The sequence below is a fragment of the Urocitellus parryii genome, chromosome 8 (genome assembly GCF_045843805.1).
Source record: "Urocitellus parryii isolate mUroPar1 chromosome 8, mUroPar1.hap1, whole genome shotgun sequence".
Classification (NCBI taxonomy): Eukaryota; Metazoa; Chordata; class Mammalia; order Rodentia; family Sciuridae; genus Urocitellus; species Urocitellus parryii.
In genome coordinates this window covers 94465745-94481565 of record NC_135538.1, presented here as the reverse complement: position 1 = coordinate 94481565, position 15821 = coordinate 94465745, and positions in this window count along the sequence as shown.

Genomic DNA, 15821 nt, shown 5'->3' with positions numbered 1-15821 from the left:
GCCAAATATGCACTTAGTGAAAGAAAAGTGACCACAACACTCAGAGCAACCAACAGATCTTTATTACAGCAGTGCAACAGAGGAGAAAAGAGAGAAAGAGAAGAGAGAGAGAAAGGGGGGGGGGAGAGCACGCATGCAAAGGAGACAGAGAGAGCAAGAGAGAAGAGAGAGAGGGACCCGGCAGGAGGGAGTTTTTATAGCCCAAAATCTAATGGGGTCTCTGGGTCTGCAAGCTGCCTTGTTGACACACAAGGGGGTTAAGTGCTTAGCCTTGAGCAGGGGGTTGAGTGTTCAGCCTTGAGTGGGGGCTTGGGCATTTGGGCTTGAAGCAAACAGGTGATAAAGAACCAGACAGAGGGTTTGAGTGGCCAGGTCATCTTGCAGCTAACTTTGTTTGGCATGCCCTGCAGACAGCTTACTCAGCCTGTCCTGCACCTAATATTCCTCCCTTTTTGTTTTTCTATGTGACATGGGGGAAGGCATAAAGTCCTCTGGCTACTTCCTGCTTAATGGTGGGCGGCGTTGGGCCTAGAAGGGGAAGTGGAGGAATGTTTGGGGGACAGGTCTGAGAACACCAGGGCAGCCAAAAATAACACTCAGTGGCTATAGATAACTACTTTGGTAGGGCTAAAGTCCATAAAAGTTCCTTGAAGCTATAGATTGTCAATGGCATCAAACCATTTCTGAGTGGAGGAGATCTTTGGTATCAGTCATTGGTCTTGTTGTAGGGACTCTAGGAAGTATTGAAGGTGGCTTGGTTGAATCCAGTAATGTTAAGGGTGACAGCCTGATTGCGCCAGTGGAAGGACAATCACCTTGACCCATTAACTGAGAGTGGGTGGTGTCATCCTGGTGCCATGTCGCTTGGATGTTAAAGCACCATCTGTGGTTGGGATAGAAACTTGAGAGAGATTAATGATTAGTAAAAGAAGAAGAGAGATGGCAAAAAAATTTTGAGTTTGGATATGGTGGAAGTCCAGGACTGGACATTTGGAACAGGTGCCTTTTTAAGGTAGGAGACATGGTACCAGAGAGAGTGTCTAAATGCTTTGTTACCATTGGGGTAGTAAGTATGATTGTATGGGGTCCCGTCCATCAAGGTTCCAACGATTGAGAATGTAGTTCCTGAAGTAAGACTGAGTCACCCAGTTGAAGAGGGTCCAATTCAGTTTGTGGTTGTGCTGGGATTGAGACAATGAATGGCACAGGAAGGCACTGGTCTGCCTGTTCCCTGGGAAGTGATGGCTGGACCCTTGTCTGAGTGGGTGGGGGTGGGAAGTCTGAATCAGAATGATCTCCTCAATGAGGATGGAGGCAAGGGTGTTAGCAGTTTCCCTGGATGTAGAGAAGGCTTCTATCCATCCTGAAAAAGTATCAACCAGAGTAAGTAGGTAGGGAAGCCTTTTGTGCCTAGGCATGTGAGTGAAGTTGATCTGCTAGTCTTCGCCTGGCTGGTGGCTCCTCATCTAATGTGAGGGGAGTTTAGGTTTGACGCTTCCTTGTGGGGATACTGTAGAGCAGACTGAACAAGCAGAGTGGACCTGCTAGAGAGTAGTTCTCATTCCTAGGAAGTGAAAGAGGGGTTGTAAAATCTGGAAAAGGGGTTAGGGAGGGTTTTAGGTGGAGGCAGAGTCTCTGGAACTAGAGGAATTGGTCATGAGTCATAGGTCTCTGTTTTGGGTATCAGGGGCTGGTAGTTGATTGACTGACTGGTGAATTTGTATACATGATCTTGCAGGAACTTCTGTAGGCAATTTAATAGACATGGTCCTATTAGGAGAAACATAAAGAGGACTAATAGGGGTCCTGTGAGGGGGAGGAGCCAAGGCCATACTTGACTGAACATTCCCCATGGAGCCTGTTGGCCTAGTTGCTGTCTCCTCTTTTCTAGCTGTTCTTGTCTTTCATCACTCCCAGGAATGACTGTGTTTTGGCTTAACTGTTTTTGGTAGGTGTTTAAGATCAAGTGGTCAAAATTGACTTTGTTTCTATCTATTGTTAAGAGTCAGCTGAGTTCCCATAGGGGTCACTTGTGGGGGAACTTGAGAACAGCTTCTTAGTTCTGCTAGTGCCATTTGCGCTAGGATGGGTCCAGGTCTTGCTTAACCATGTGGCTTCCCTTGGAAGCATCAGGGATGTCTCCTGTCTCCAATGACCCTCCTACTCACAGCAAGTGCACTGATTGGCTTTTCATTCTCCAGGGGTCTCAATAATCTCCCTGATCAGGAGGTTATGTGGCCCAGAGTTGCAAAGCTCTTTAGAGAAGTTCCCTGTTCCCTAGATTCAGACTGACTCAGAGGGCAAGAGCCAAATATTGGTTTTCTTGGCCCTTTTAATTTAACTTAAGTCTTTATTTATTTATTTATTTATTTTTTTTTTAATTGTTGGTCATTCAAAACATTACATAGTTCTTAATACATCATATTTCACAGTTTGATTCAAGTGGGTTATGAACTCCCAATTTTACCCCGTATACAGATTGCTGTATCACATCAGTTACCCTTCCATTGATTGACAAATTGCCTTTCTAGTGTCTGATGTATTCTGCTGTCTGTCCTATTCTCTACTATCCCCCCTCCCCTCCCCTCCCCTCCCCTCCCCTCCCCTTTTCTCTCTCTACCCCTTCTACTGTAAATCATTTCTTCCATTTGTATTATCTTGTCTTACCCCTCCTTTCCTCTTATATGTCATTTTGTATAACCCTGAGGATCGCCTTCCATTTCCATGCGGTTTCCCTTCTCACTCCCTTTCCCTCCCACCTCTCATTCCTGTTTAATGTAAATCTTCTTCTCAAACTTTTGTCCCTACCCTGTCCTTGTTTACTCCCCTTATATCAAAGGGGTCATTTGGTATTTGTTTTTTAAAGATTGACTAGCTTCACTTAGCATAATCTGCTCTAATGCCATCCATTTCCCTCCAAATTCTATGATTTTGTCATTTTTTAATGCAGAGTAATACTCCATTGTGTATAAATGCCACATTTTTTTATCCATTCATCTATTGAAGGGCATCTAGGCTGATTCCACAATCTTGCTATCGTGAATTGTGCTGCTATGAACATCGATGTAGCAGTGTCCCTGTAGCATGCTCTTATTAGGTCTTTAGGGAATAGACCAAGAAGGGGAATAGCTGGGTCAAATGGTGGTTCCATTCCCAGCTTTCCAAGAAATCTCCATACTGCTTTCCAAATTGGCTGCACCAATTTGCAGTCCCACCAGCAATGAACAAGAGTGCCCTTTTCCCCACATCCTCTCCAGCACTTATTGTTGTTTGACTTTCTAATGGCTGCCAATCTTACTGGGGTGAGATGGTATCTTAGGGTGGTTTTGATTTGCATTTCTCTGACTGCTAGCGATGGTGAGCATTTTTTCATGTACTTATTGATTGATTGTATGTCCTCCTCTGAGAAGTGTCTGTTCAGGTCCTTGGCCCATTTATTGATTGGGTTATTTGTTATCTTATTGTCTAATTTTTTGAGTTCTTTGTATATTCTGGTTATTAGGGCTCTATCTGAAGTGTGTGGAGTAAAGATTTGTTCCCAGGATGTAGGCTCCCTGTTTATCTCTCTTATTGTTTCTTTTGCTGAGAAAAAACTTTTTAGTTTGAGTAAGTCCCATTTGTTGATTCTAGTTGTTAACTTTTGCGCTATGGGTGTCCTATTGAGGAATTTGGAGCCCGATCCCACAGTATGTAGATCATAACCTACTTTTTCTTCTATCAGATGCTGTGTCTCTGATTTAATATCAAGCTCCTTAAAGGCATAAAAATAGGAAAAGAAGAACTTAAATTATCACTATTTGCAGATGATATGATTCTATACCTAGCAGACCCAAAAGGGTCTACAAAGAAGCTATTAGAACTAATAAATGAATTCAGCAAAGTGGCAGGATATAAGATCAACATGCATAAATCAAAGGCATTCCTGTATATCAGCGACAAATCCTCTGAAACTGAAATGAGGACAACTACTCCATTCACAATATCCCCCAAAAAAATAAAATACTTGGGAATCAACCTAACAAAAGAGGTGAAAGATTTATACAAGGAAAATTACAGAATCCTAAAGAAAGATATAGAAGAAGACCTTAGAAGATGGAAAAATATACCCTGCTCATGGATAGGCAGAACCAACATCATCAAGATGGCGATATTACCAAAAGTTCTCTATAAGTTTAATGCAATGCCAATCAAAATCCCAGCAGCATTTCTTGTAGAAATAGAGAATGCAATCATGAAATTCATATGGAATAATAAAAGACCCAGAATAGCAAAAACAATGCTAAGCAGGAAGTGTGAATCAGGCGGTATAGCGATACCAGACTTCAAACTATACTACAGAGCAATAGTAACTAAAACAGCATGGTACTGGTACCAAAACAGGCGGGTGGACCAATGGTACAGAATAGAGGACACAGTAACCAACCCACAAAACTACAACTATCTTATATTTGATAAAGGGGCTAAAAGCATGCAATGGAGGAAGGATAGCATCTTCAACAAATGGTGCTGGGAAAACTGGAAATCCATTTGCATCAAAATGAATCTGAATCCCTATCTCTCGCCATGCACAAAAATTAACTTTAAGTCTTGATCTTAAACATTCAGCAAAGCCAGTTTCACCTTAAATTAAGAGTACTGGGCTTTAGCTGAAGTCTGGCCAACTTTGGAGTCATTCTGACATGTAGTAAGATGGGAGGCACAGCCTTATCTCAGGTAAGGCAGGGCTCTTTATAAATCTTAGGTAAAGTGTTCTAGTATTGAAGTTGATCTTTGTTTTTAAATATCATTTTATAAAGTTTATATATTGTTGCTTGAAGTCACATGAATATTAGCTAACACAATATGATATTACATTTAAATTCTACCCAGTGTATAGATCTTTATATTAATCTTATGGATAACAGGTCCAGTTATAGAAAATTAAATGATATAAATAAATTTCCAATATGTTACTTTTTTTAAAGAGAGAGAGAGAGAATTTTTTTAATATTTATTTTTTAGTTTTCGGCAGACACAACATCTTTGTTTGTATGTGGTGCTGAGGATCGAACCCGGGCCACATGCATGCCACGCGAGCGCACTACCGCTTGAGCCACATCCCCAGCCCAAATTTCCAATATGTTATTTTTATAAGCCTAAAATTACCATGCAACCTTTTGGAGAACATCAGCTTGATAGAATTTTTTTAAGCTTCTATCTTAAGGACTTATATACCTGGAAAATATGAACACATTTAATATACAAAGAAAAGTACCACAATTACACTGATGTTTTTATATTAATCAAGTTTAGCTTTTAAAGAAATAACATATTACAATATTGCAAAATAACAGTTGTTGTTTAACCATAGTTGTATAATTTTTAATTCCTTCAAGATTACTTGCTCAAAAAACTTACATATGTAACCAACATACATAGACCTTCTTTATCACTTACTTAAACCTAAATAGCCAACGTACACAGACCTTTTTTATCACTTGCTTAAACCCTCTTATTTACTTAATCACATAGACTGTCTTATCCAAAAACACCTTTTCCTTCTACTAAATCCATACTTAGAATCTTCTAATATCTCTTTCCCATCTGATAACTCCTTCTTTATTCACACTTTGAACCAATCCTTGTAAATTTCTGAATTTAGGCAATTTATTCCATTTCAATAAGAGATATTTTGTTATTTGCAGTACACAATTAATCACATCTGTTTAGCATTTCATGAAAACATAAACAATGTTTAAGTGTATAGAATTATATTGTTGTAGGGACGGACAAGGAAAGGCACCTAAGATAGCAGTGAAGATAGGGAAACAGTCTTATTTGGTTGCAGCCAGATTCAGAGGACACAGCTTCTGCTGTAATCAATTAATCCCCTGAACCCCAAGTTTAGGTAGTTTCAGAATTTTGCACCCAGCATGTAAAGGGAAGGGCTCAGAAGTTCACAGTCTGCAGAAGTTTACAAAAAGCAGGTTTTTTTCCCTCTGTTCTGGGCAAGTTAACCTTTTAAGGACATCTGGGAAGGGGAGAGCTTTGTTTTCTTTTTCTCTCCTCCCTCTGCCAGCTGTTACCATGGAGCCCAGTTGGTAACTCCCTTATCTTAGAAATATAGTCATTTCTGTGAAGCCCAGCTCAAGGCCAGAGGCCTTGTTCACATATCTTGTGAAAAACTAGTAAGGGGGTGTCCAGCACCTGGAGTGCTGATTTTTCCAGCCAGTGGCCAAGTAAAACAGGGCAATATGAAAAGAGGAAGTTTATCTACATTAAACTCTTTTGTAGAGATTCTTTTTCTGAAAGTCCTAAAATCAGCCATGGTAAGATTTCTGGAGAAGGTCAGTTAAGACTTTTCTGTGGGCCTGGTAGGGAGGGGGAAGATGGGAAGGAGGGGCTGAGAGCAGCTGCGGTGGATTTGAGGATGAGGAAGGAGATGTAAAAGAATAGGATTTTCCCTAGCAAGGAAAACTTGAGCACTAGAACAGGTAGAGCAGAGGGGAGGATGGGAGTGAATATCCCAAAAAGCCTGTAAGGGACAATTGTTAGTAACCTGTTTTTAGTGATGACAAAGCAACTTTAAAGGCCATTTTCACCAGATCTTGGATAGGGGTCTGAGGGCTCTCCTCAGCTCGTTTGAGCTTTTGGTTAGCTGGTAAAAGGACCTGGTGGGACCCGGTGTGGGTGCTGACAATAGAAGAGAGGAGTGAGTGGGTGGAGGGATTCCTTCAGTAACTGCTACCTCAGCAAGGGGGCAACAGTCTGAGGAAGGGCGGTGGTGTGTGTTTTAGATCTAGTAATTGGAGGGGAGATAGCAGGTTATTGAGGTGGGCGAGACGGTGGAGGGGCTGGGGCAGAAGGTTGAGGGTGATGACCTATTCGAGCCGGGTGATAGGATGGAGGTTCATCAGCAGGGTCAAAAGTAGTGGGTGAGTCCGGAGGAGGAGAAGATTGTGGATCAGTGGTTGGAGGAGTTGGTTTGCAAGCTAGAAGAATTTGTAGAGGTTTGTAAGAGGTGCAGAGAGCAGGATTGGAATGGAGCAAGAAGAAAGCCTGGGCATAGCAGCTCTTTACCCATTTTTTTGAACCCTCACAGTAATTGTAGAGATCCCTTAGAATGGAGGGATCCAGGGACCCAAAAGGGGGCCATCTGCTTTGGTTGTCTAAGGGATGGATAAGTGGGCCAGGCCTGGGTGCTATATTTGATCAATTTTGGGGTTTGATGTCTTGTGTCAAGGAGAGGGTTTTGAGGTTATCCAAGAGGCATTGTAGGGGAGAGTCGACAGGCAGAGAAGACACATTACCCATGTTGCAAACGTAGTATAAGGGAGAGAGAAGGAGATGCAAAGAAAGTATAAGAGAGGAGGAGGAAACTGATTTATTGGCAAAAGGGGCGTCCCCGCTAGAGCCAAAAATCAGGAGTGCCTTAGTGGCAGGCTCGAGCTGCAGAGATTGGTCATCACCGAATCCTGATAGTCGAAGCTCTCGTCCTGGATGGAGCCGGAGCCGTGGGAGACCTTGGCCAAGGCTTTTCGGGACCCCTCCTGGAGAGGCCGGATACTCCCAGGTCCGGAAAGAGGGGAAAGAGAGAGACAGAGGAAGAGGGAGGAAAGGGGAGGGTAAAGTTCTCTCTGGCGGCCGAGTCTTGAAGGTGAGGACTAGGACTTTAGGAGGTCTAGGTGGGGTGTGATGTTCAGTTCTCTGTTATGTGTCCCCGGAGGTTACACAGCCTATGCTGGTAAACTACCAGCTGGGAAGGGAAGGGAATAATTTTGAACCCAGGAGTCTATTCTGCCCTAGGAAGGAGTCCCTGAGGGCCACCGTAACCTTGAAGGCTGTGATGGGGTGTTTTCCTCCCCGCAGGTGGGCAAAGAGGTTTGCAGGACAATCAACGGTCAAATCCTCCTGACACCACCATTGGGTTTAGGACTCCAGGAAGGGGAAACTCACCAATCGAAGGCAGGTGGTGGATGTAGTTCTGGCGATCGAGAAAATGGATTCAGGTCCTCTGGTGAGTGGCACTTCCGAAGGAAGAGGGACCCAAAAGTGGGTTTTAACCCTCTCCTGGGTTTCGGCACCAAATGAAAGAAAAGTGACCACAACACTCAGAGCAACCAACAGATCTTTATTACAGCAGTGCAACAGAGGAGAAAAGAGAGAAAGAGAAGAGAGAGGGGGAGGGGGGAGAGAGCACGCATGCAAAGGAGACAGAGAGAGCAAGAGAGAAGAGAGAGAGGGGCCCGGCAGGAGGGAGTTTTTATAGCCCAAATCTAATGGGGTCTCTGGGTCTGCAAGCTGCCTTGTTGGCACACAAGCGGGTTAAGTGGTTGGCCTTGAGCAGGGGGTTGAATGTTCAGCCTTGAGTGGGGGCTTGGGCATTTGGGCTTGAAGCAAATAGTTGATAAAGAACTAGACAGAGGGTTTGAGTGACCAGGTCACCCTGCAGCTAACTTTGTTTGGCATGCCCTGCAGACAGCTTACTCAGCCTGTCCTGCACCTAATAGTTAGTACTCTCACCTCACTTATATGAGAGCAGCATTCCTGCAAAGGAGGTTATTACATCCTCTTCTAGGGAGCCACCTGTACCTTAGTGAGGTTAAGCCATTTGCCTATCTTTTCACAGGCAGAGCAAGGATTCAACTACAGGTATGTTTGTCTCCACAGACTGTGCTCTTCACCCCTAATTTTTTTAAGGAAAGGATTTCTTCAACTGGAGCTCCTTTGCAACTCAGAGGGGTGGGACTGACAATTGTAGATGTGGACAATACCTCATTGTGTGCAAGGATGGCCTAATTCTGCATTCCAAAGTGGTTGAAAGTGGGACCATTCTATACAAGTTGGATTTCTAATCTCCCTGGATAGAATTTTTAATTGCCTCTGAGTGGAATTCTCAGCTCCTCCCTGATTGGCTAGTTGTCTGCATCGAGGTATCATACCTAGGTGTGCATCTGCTCAGCCATCTGCAGTGCAAAATCTTGTCAATCATGCTTACCTCAGGGAAACCATGAGATTTTAGTTCTGGAAAATTACTGTCCTATAGAAGGATAAAGCAGGATGCCAGTGGTAAAGCTATTTTAACATCATCTCTGACTTTAGAAGAATTCCTGGCTATATGGATTGTAGACTTAGGATTTTAAAGTACATGGATATCTCCTAGTTTATGAAGATAGTTCATTCTATGCCTACAGGATTACTAGTTCATAAGTTCCTTTTCTAGCACAGACTATATTATCAAGTCTGACAGTGACAGTGTCTCAGACCAAATGAAACCCAGGTGTCATGGAGATATAATAAGTTGTTTAAATCCACTGTTTGGTGGCTCTGTTCTCTGTTTTGGGTAGTTTTGGAAGGACTAAAAAGGGCCTCATGAGCCTATTCCTGCTGACAATTCAGCAGTTTCTTAGGAAGACCCACCAGTTCTGTTATGTGGCAAGACTACAACTTAATGATGGATTTTTTTTCAAAAATCCTGAAATTTACACATATCTTCAGGTTATACCACCTTCACTGTTGCCAAACGAATGTGCTTTGAATAGCTTTCCTTCCCTTGTACATCTCATCTTCACAAACTGGCTTTTCAGACAGACTTCAGCATCTACCTCACATCACCTTTGCACAAAGGCCCAGGGCAGGTTTTGACCTAAGGGTGGAGTCAGGATACCTGGGGCTACTTCTCACTCCAGATTTGAAGTTTGGGCCCATGTGAATATATTTTTATTATTTCCAGCTACCTTTGTTGACAGAATTCACAGATTGTGGTTCTATAAATAGTAATTACTTTTGGTGACAACTTTGTGACCTTCCTCCTCAAACCTGGCCCTATTCCCAGTCTCAATGAATGGGGCTGTCATCTGCCCCGGGGCTTATGCCAGCATCCTGGAAGCTGTCTTGAGACTTTTCATTGTCCCTGTTTATATCAAATTCCTCATCAAGTCTTTTGTTCAGTTCAGGATTAGCACCTTAAAGAGCTTCCCTGTACCCTCTTGGTGCCACCTCCAAATAATATTCTCCACGTGATAGCTGGAATTATATTCTCAAAAGTCATGTATTCATGTATTCATCTCACAAACATTTTTAGTACCTACTTTGTATAGAGGACATAGTGGAGATCAGGATAAATAAAATTCTTTCCTCATACCTCTCCTCCTCATGTTAAAACATTTTGGTAGATTTCTAACTGTTCTTAGCTTTAAGATTTTAAATCTTTCCTATGGCTTTCATAATTGAGTCCTTGTCCATCCTTATAGCTTCACTTTCTATCAACATTTACTTGACTCTAACCACCTCAGCTTTGTTTCTCTTCCTTAGTTATGCCCTATGGCCTGCCACCTCAGGGCCTTTGCATGTGCAGCAGTGTTGGCCCAGAATGCTTTCAGAGTCTGCCACTCCTCATCATTCCTCAGATATCAGTTCAAATGTGCCTACCTCAGGGAAGCCTTCCCAGTGCTGGCAGATTAACCTACATCCTTGAATTCTAATTTCTCATAGAACTATGAAAATTTCTTTTTTGTAGCAGTATTCACAGTTATTCTTAGGATTAATTGATTACTATTTAGCCTCCACTAGTCCTTTGGAATATGGGCTTTTAATTACTACTTGCATCCCCAGAGGCCAGCATAATTAATGGGTAATAAATTCCCCCAAATTATATATTTTAAATAAGCCATTGAACAAATGGTCAGACAGGGTCTTATAGAGTGGGCCTTCTCTAGTTTAACCAGACCTTGCATTGGCCACAGACACAGATGGTGCTGAGAGCACAGGCTTTTGCATTACTGAGGAGCAACTCCATGTCCTCCTGTTATCAACCAGTTATTAACCTGCTGCAGGCCTCTGTTTGGCACCAATGTCATAAGGTTGTCAAAATGATTAATAGTGACAAAAACCACTGGGCATGCCGTAAGCACTCAGTGACTGATAGTCATAATAATAACAATAAAACCTCTTCAATCAACGTGGTCTCTGCACTCACAAATAATAGTACTTGGTCTTTCCTGCTATCAGCCAGTTATATGAAAATGAAGCGTTCTTTGGGAAAAAGGGCTTCAGGAATTCTGTGTCATTGTTCCTAATATTTTGGGCCCACTTCCACTGAGGGCTGCTAGGACAGAGACTGCTGTTGTCCTCCAATATCCATTCTCTCCTGCTGTGATATAGAATTCTGAAGGGCACACAGCTGCTCAGAAAAAGGTCTACACTTGCCAATATTTATTGCACCTACATGTGTCTGTTTGTCTCATTCTGGCTGATGGAATCATGTTTATGGCAGCTTTGGGAAGGTTCTCCAGACTAACACATATCCCTTGCCCTTTTTTATTATTTTTCTTTTCCTTCTATTTTGTAGGTGGATGATGTCTGGACCTAGAGGTAATAGGTGTGGTTACAGAACCCATGGAAAGCAGAGCAGGGAGGTAGAGCCTGGATTCCTAAGGCCTTCTTTGTTAGAAACCTGCTCTGTAGAGCAGAGCCACCACACAAACTGGATTGTTTTCCTTACAGCTATGGCATTAGAGAGAAAGAAATTGTCTTGTTCAAGACATTGTTGCAAGTAGCTTTATTCATGGCCAGAGCTTGGTACTATCCAAGACATGAGAGGAACAAAAGCCTTCTTGACTTCCTCCCAAGTCTTGTGAGGTAGTGATAATGCTGTTGATTTTTTTTTTTTAGATTCATGAGCAAATGCCAATGACAGGTCACCCTCCCAAGGACACACAGGTCACACGTTTTTTTTCTCCTTCAGGTTTAAGTCCTGGTCTGCAGGCTGGTCAGTCTTCATGTCTGTGGAGGCCAGAAGAGTCTTCCTATACTTTCCCACACCCAGTGTGTTACTCAGCCTATCAATGGAGCATCAGACATTAGTTTACCATGCAGTGTGGAACAGGTGCTATTTGAAGTTCTTGGCATAGATGAATGTCATGGTTTAGATATGAGTTGTCCCTCCAAAAGCTCATGTGTGACACAATGCAAGAAGGTTCAGAGGGAAATGATAGGGTTATGAGAACCTTCACCTAATCCCCTGGTAGGAATTAACTGAGTAGTAATTGTAGGCAAGTAGGGTGTGATTGGAGAGGTGGGTCATTGGGGAGGGTACCTTTGGGGTTCATATTGTATCTTTGGAGAGAGGAGCTCTGTTTCTGCTTCCTGGTGCCATGTCCTGAGCTGCTTTCCTACATCTCACTCTTCTGCCATGATGTTCAGCCTCACCTTGAGCCCTTAGGAATGGAGTCAGTTGTCTATGGATGGAGACCTCAGAAACTGTGAGGCCCTAAATAAACTTTTCCTCCTAAAATTGTTTTTTTTTTTTTTTCAGGTCTTTTGGCTACAGCAATGAAAAAGCTAAGACAATAAGCTAAGCAACAGAGCTATATTCAAATAAGTTTCTCCTAGTCTTAAGCATGCCTTTCTATGCAGGGAAGATGGTTATGTTTTGGAATTCTATCCTTGGTGGAGAAGTTTACATAGGAATTTCTAGTGTTTTCAATGTTTGTTAAGAAAAATAAAATTTGGCTGTTTTATAACACTTCATGATCCAAAATGTGTTCTTGAAGAGGTTACAGATCCTTCATCACCTGGAAGGCACTTCTTTTAATCCTTGCCAGAAAAGATGCTTTGGAATAAAGGGATAGAGCAGCCATGTGGTCACAGCCAAGGTAACAGGCCATCCTCCCAAGGATACACATATCACATGGTTTTTCTCCTCCTTCAGGCCCAAGTCCTGGTCTGCTCTTGGTGATGCTGGCAGAATTTCCACAAAAGAGGAACACTGCTTTCTCTTGCTCAGTCACTGTCACTGCACACCAGCCCCAGGGCGGACACATGTATCTCAGCATCTTCATATCCAGGGTTGGTCTGGGTAAATTGGTGTTCTTTTTTTGTTCTAATGGAGCCAAACTTTACTATCGATGCCTTCACTTGCTGTTGATCGAGTGCCTAGGATTCAAATGTGGCTGTACAATACTCTCAGATATTTTTGTGTGTTTGTTTCCTCTTCTAATTCAGGCAGATAGTATGAATTTTTATTCCTTGCCTCAGGGAAGATTTGATTCAGAGGTTTCTTATATTGTTTTTGAAAAGCAAAAGACTATTGGAAAGACTAGAATTACTGGTGAGAGAGAGAGAGAAAGGTTGTATGATTCCCCCCTGCATCTCGACCATACCCAAGACATAGCAGGACCTGAGGTGGAGAGGAGAGTGGCTGGCCTCCAGGTACCCAGGAGCTTGGCCCACTGGAATATCAAGAAGACAACCCCTTAGGGCACCGGGAAGTCTGTTTGTAAACTTCTGTGTTCTTGAGCAATACAAAAGGAGCAGACCAGGGAACTGAAAGGACCAAGTGAGTAGGTAGTGAGTAGGTAAATGCAGGATAACTTAGAAGTGACCACTGTGGAGGATGACCAATGACCAGAGTGGCCTCACTAATGTTGAGAGTAGGACTGACCCAAAGCTAGACTGCATGCATGAGGGAAGCTCTGAGAATGGACTCCTTTGGATGGGAGCTTGTAGTTGAAATTAAGGTGAATGACAGAGAAATTTGTGTCCTGGAGTGGAGTATAGAGGATGAGAGCCGGGGCTCAGAACTGGCTTGTTTGACTTACTGGCTATCTGACTTTGGGTAAATTAGTTAACAATAGCAGCTGTGGTTTCTCAAGATATTTCATCTGTGAAAGGGGACAATAGTAGCATTTACGTTACATGTTTGTTGTGAGAATCAAAGGATTTAATCTTAGCAGACTTGGTACATGGCAAGTATTCTGTGAATTAGTTGTTAACCTCACCTGTTTACGGATGATATGCTTTTTGTCTTTTGGCCGTATTCTTGTGTATGGATTCTTCAATATATCTAAGAGGAAATATTTTAGAAAAGAAATTTAGAGCCACGGTAGTAGAACACTGATCAGTGAAAAGGAATAAAAATGGAAGGTAATAATCTTTCAAGTGGCATAGCATTCATAGAAATTTGACATTTTCTTAGAAATGTGTTATTTGCCACAGGAAGGTGTACCTGAAGTAAATAATCATGTATTGTAATATGTGTGTTAGTTTAATTTATAGCTAAACACTACATATGCTGGTCTCTCCTTCCTCTGCAAACCAACTCTCTTGTAACCTCATTTCCACGGAGATCCCTTTTTTTCTAGTGTTGGAGATTTTAGGCAGAACCCAATGCCAATGTTGTTGTTATTGTTGTTTTGGTACTGGGAATAGAATTCAGGGGCACTCAACCACTGAGCCACATCCCCAGCCCTATTTTGAATTTTATTTAGAGACAGAGTCTCATTGAGTTGCTAAGCACCTCACTGTTGCTGAGGCTGGCTTTCAACTCATGATCCTCCTGACTCGGCCTCCCAAGCTTCTGGGATTATAGACATGCACCATTGTACCTGGCTTTGCGTTTTGGTATTACAGAATAAATACCAATAAGTCCTTGTGGCTTGTGACTATTCCTAAAATCTCTAATGTACGTAGAACAGTTCAACTGTGTTCTACATTTTGGTTCTACACTTACCAAGACTAGTTCATGATTCGTAACACTTGTTTCCTATTTAGATTCTTGGCCTGATGCACTAAAGCAGAGTGTCTCAAAATTTAAGCGAACATGAATCACCTGGGGGTCTTGTTAAAATGCAGATTTTGATTCAATAGTTCTGGGTGGGACCTGAGATTCTGCATTTGCGACAAATTCCCAGAGGACGGACTGCACTTTGGGTTGCCAGGGCCTAGAGGGAACAGGAAAAATATACTGATGGCAGTGTTATTAGGGCTGGGACAGGCTGCCAAGGGAACTTGTTGATTCTCTTTCTCTAGAGAACATATGTATTGGGTAAGTAACGACCTAACAGGTAGTTTTTAGATGCACTTTTTTTTTTTGAGGTTGGGCTGACTAAATGACCTAACAGTTTATTACCCTCTCTGTAGTTTTGTGATTAGATTCTGGAGCACTGTATGATATGATACTCAACTTCATATATATTCATGTACCCACATGGAACACAGTATTCAACTAGCTTGTTGAATAAATTTTAAATCAATGGATTTCCAATTTCTAACTTTTTTCTATGTTCACTCTGATATTAACTGACAGAATAGGAGGTAAAATTCCTTTTCTTTATGATTTTATCTGAAATGAAATTTATTTGACATTAAAATATTACTCTATAGTTGTAAATAAAATATTTTGATATAAAGTACCTGTAACATGTGAAAATATTGATGTAATTCTATTTATCAGCATCATAATTGACACACAGATAAGATGTCTGAAGAGTAGACTCTTGAAAGCATCAAGCAGAAACTAGCACGAATTTATAAGTGTACTGAGAATTAACAGTAGGGCGATACATAGCTACTTCTACTACACCCTGACCCAAATAGTTATCTTTATACTCCTCCAGCCTAATTTGTTGAGAATCATGGTCCTGCAAAGAGCTGATAAAAGACAATTCTGTTTTTCATAATTAATGAAGAATATGAATGATGGAGGGGTATAGGGGGATAGGAAGAAAGATACCAAAGAATAAATCTTTTTCTTCCTTAGAAGTTTCAAATCCTTTTGGATATGATATTTACCTAAAGAAAACCACTAGTGAACAATTCTAGATAAAACAGTAGTGCAATCCTCAAACTTTGGTCAGTGTCAGAATCACCTGGGAAACTGGTAGAAACACAAAGTCCCAGGTCTTCCCCACCTCAGTGAGCTCTCCAGGTGGGATTATGATTTCAGACCATGAACTACTGGAATAGTAAATACTTGGTGTGTAAGACATTTGACTTTCCATCAGTGAAATGGGTTGGAATAATGGGAGGAAACTTCATGGAAAAGACATAGGCTAAGGTGA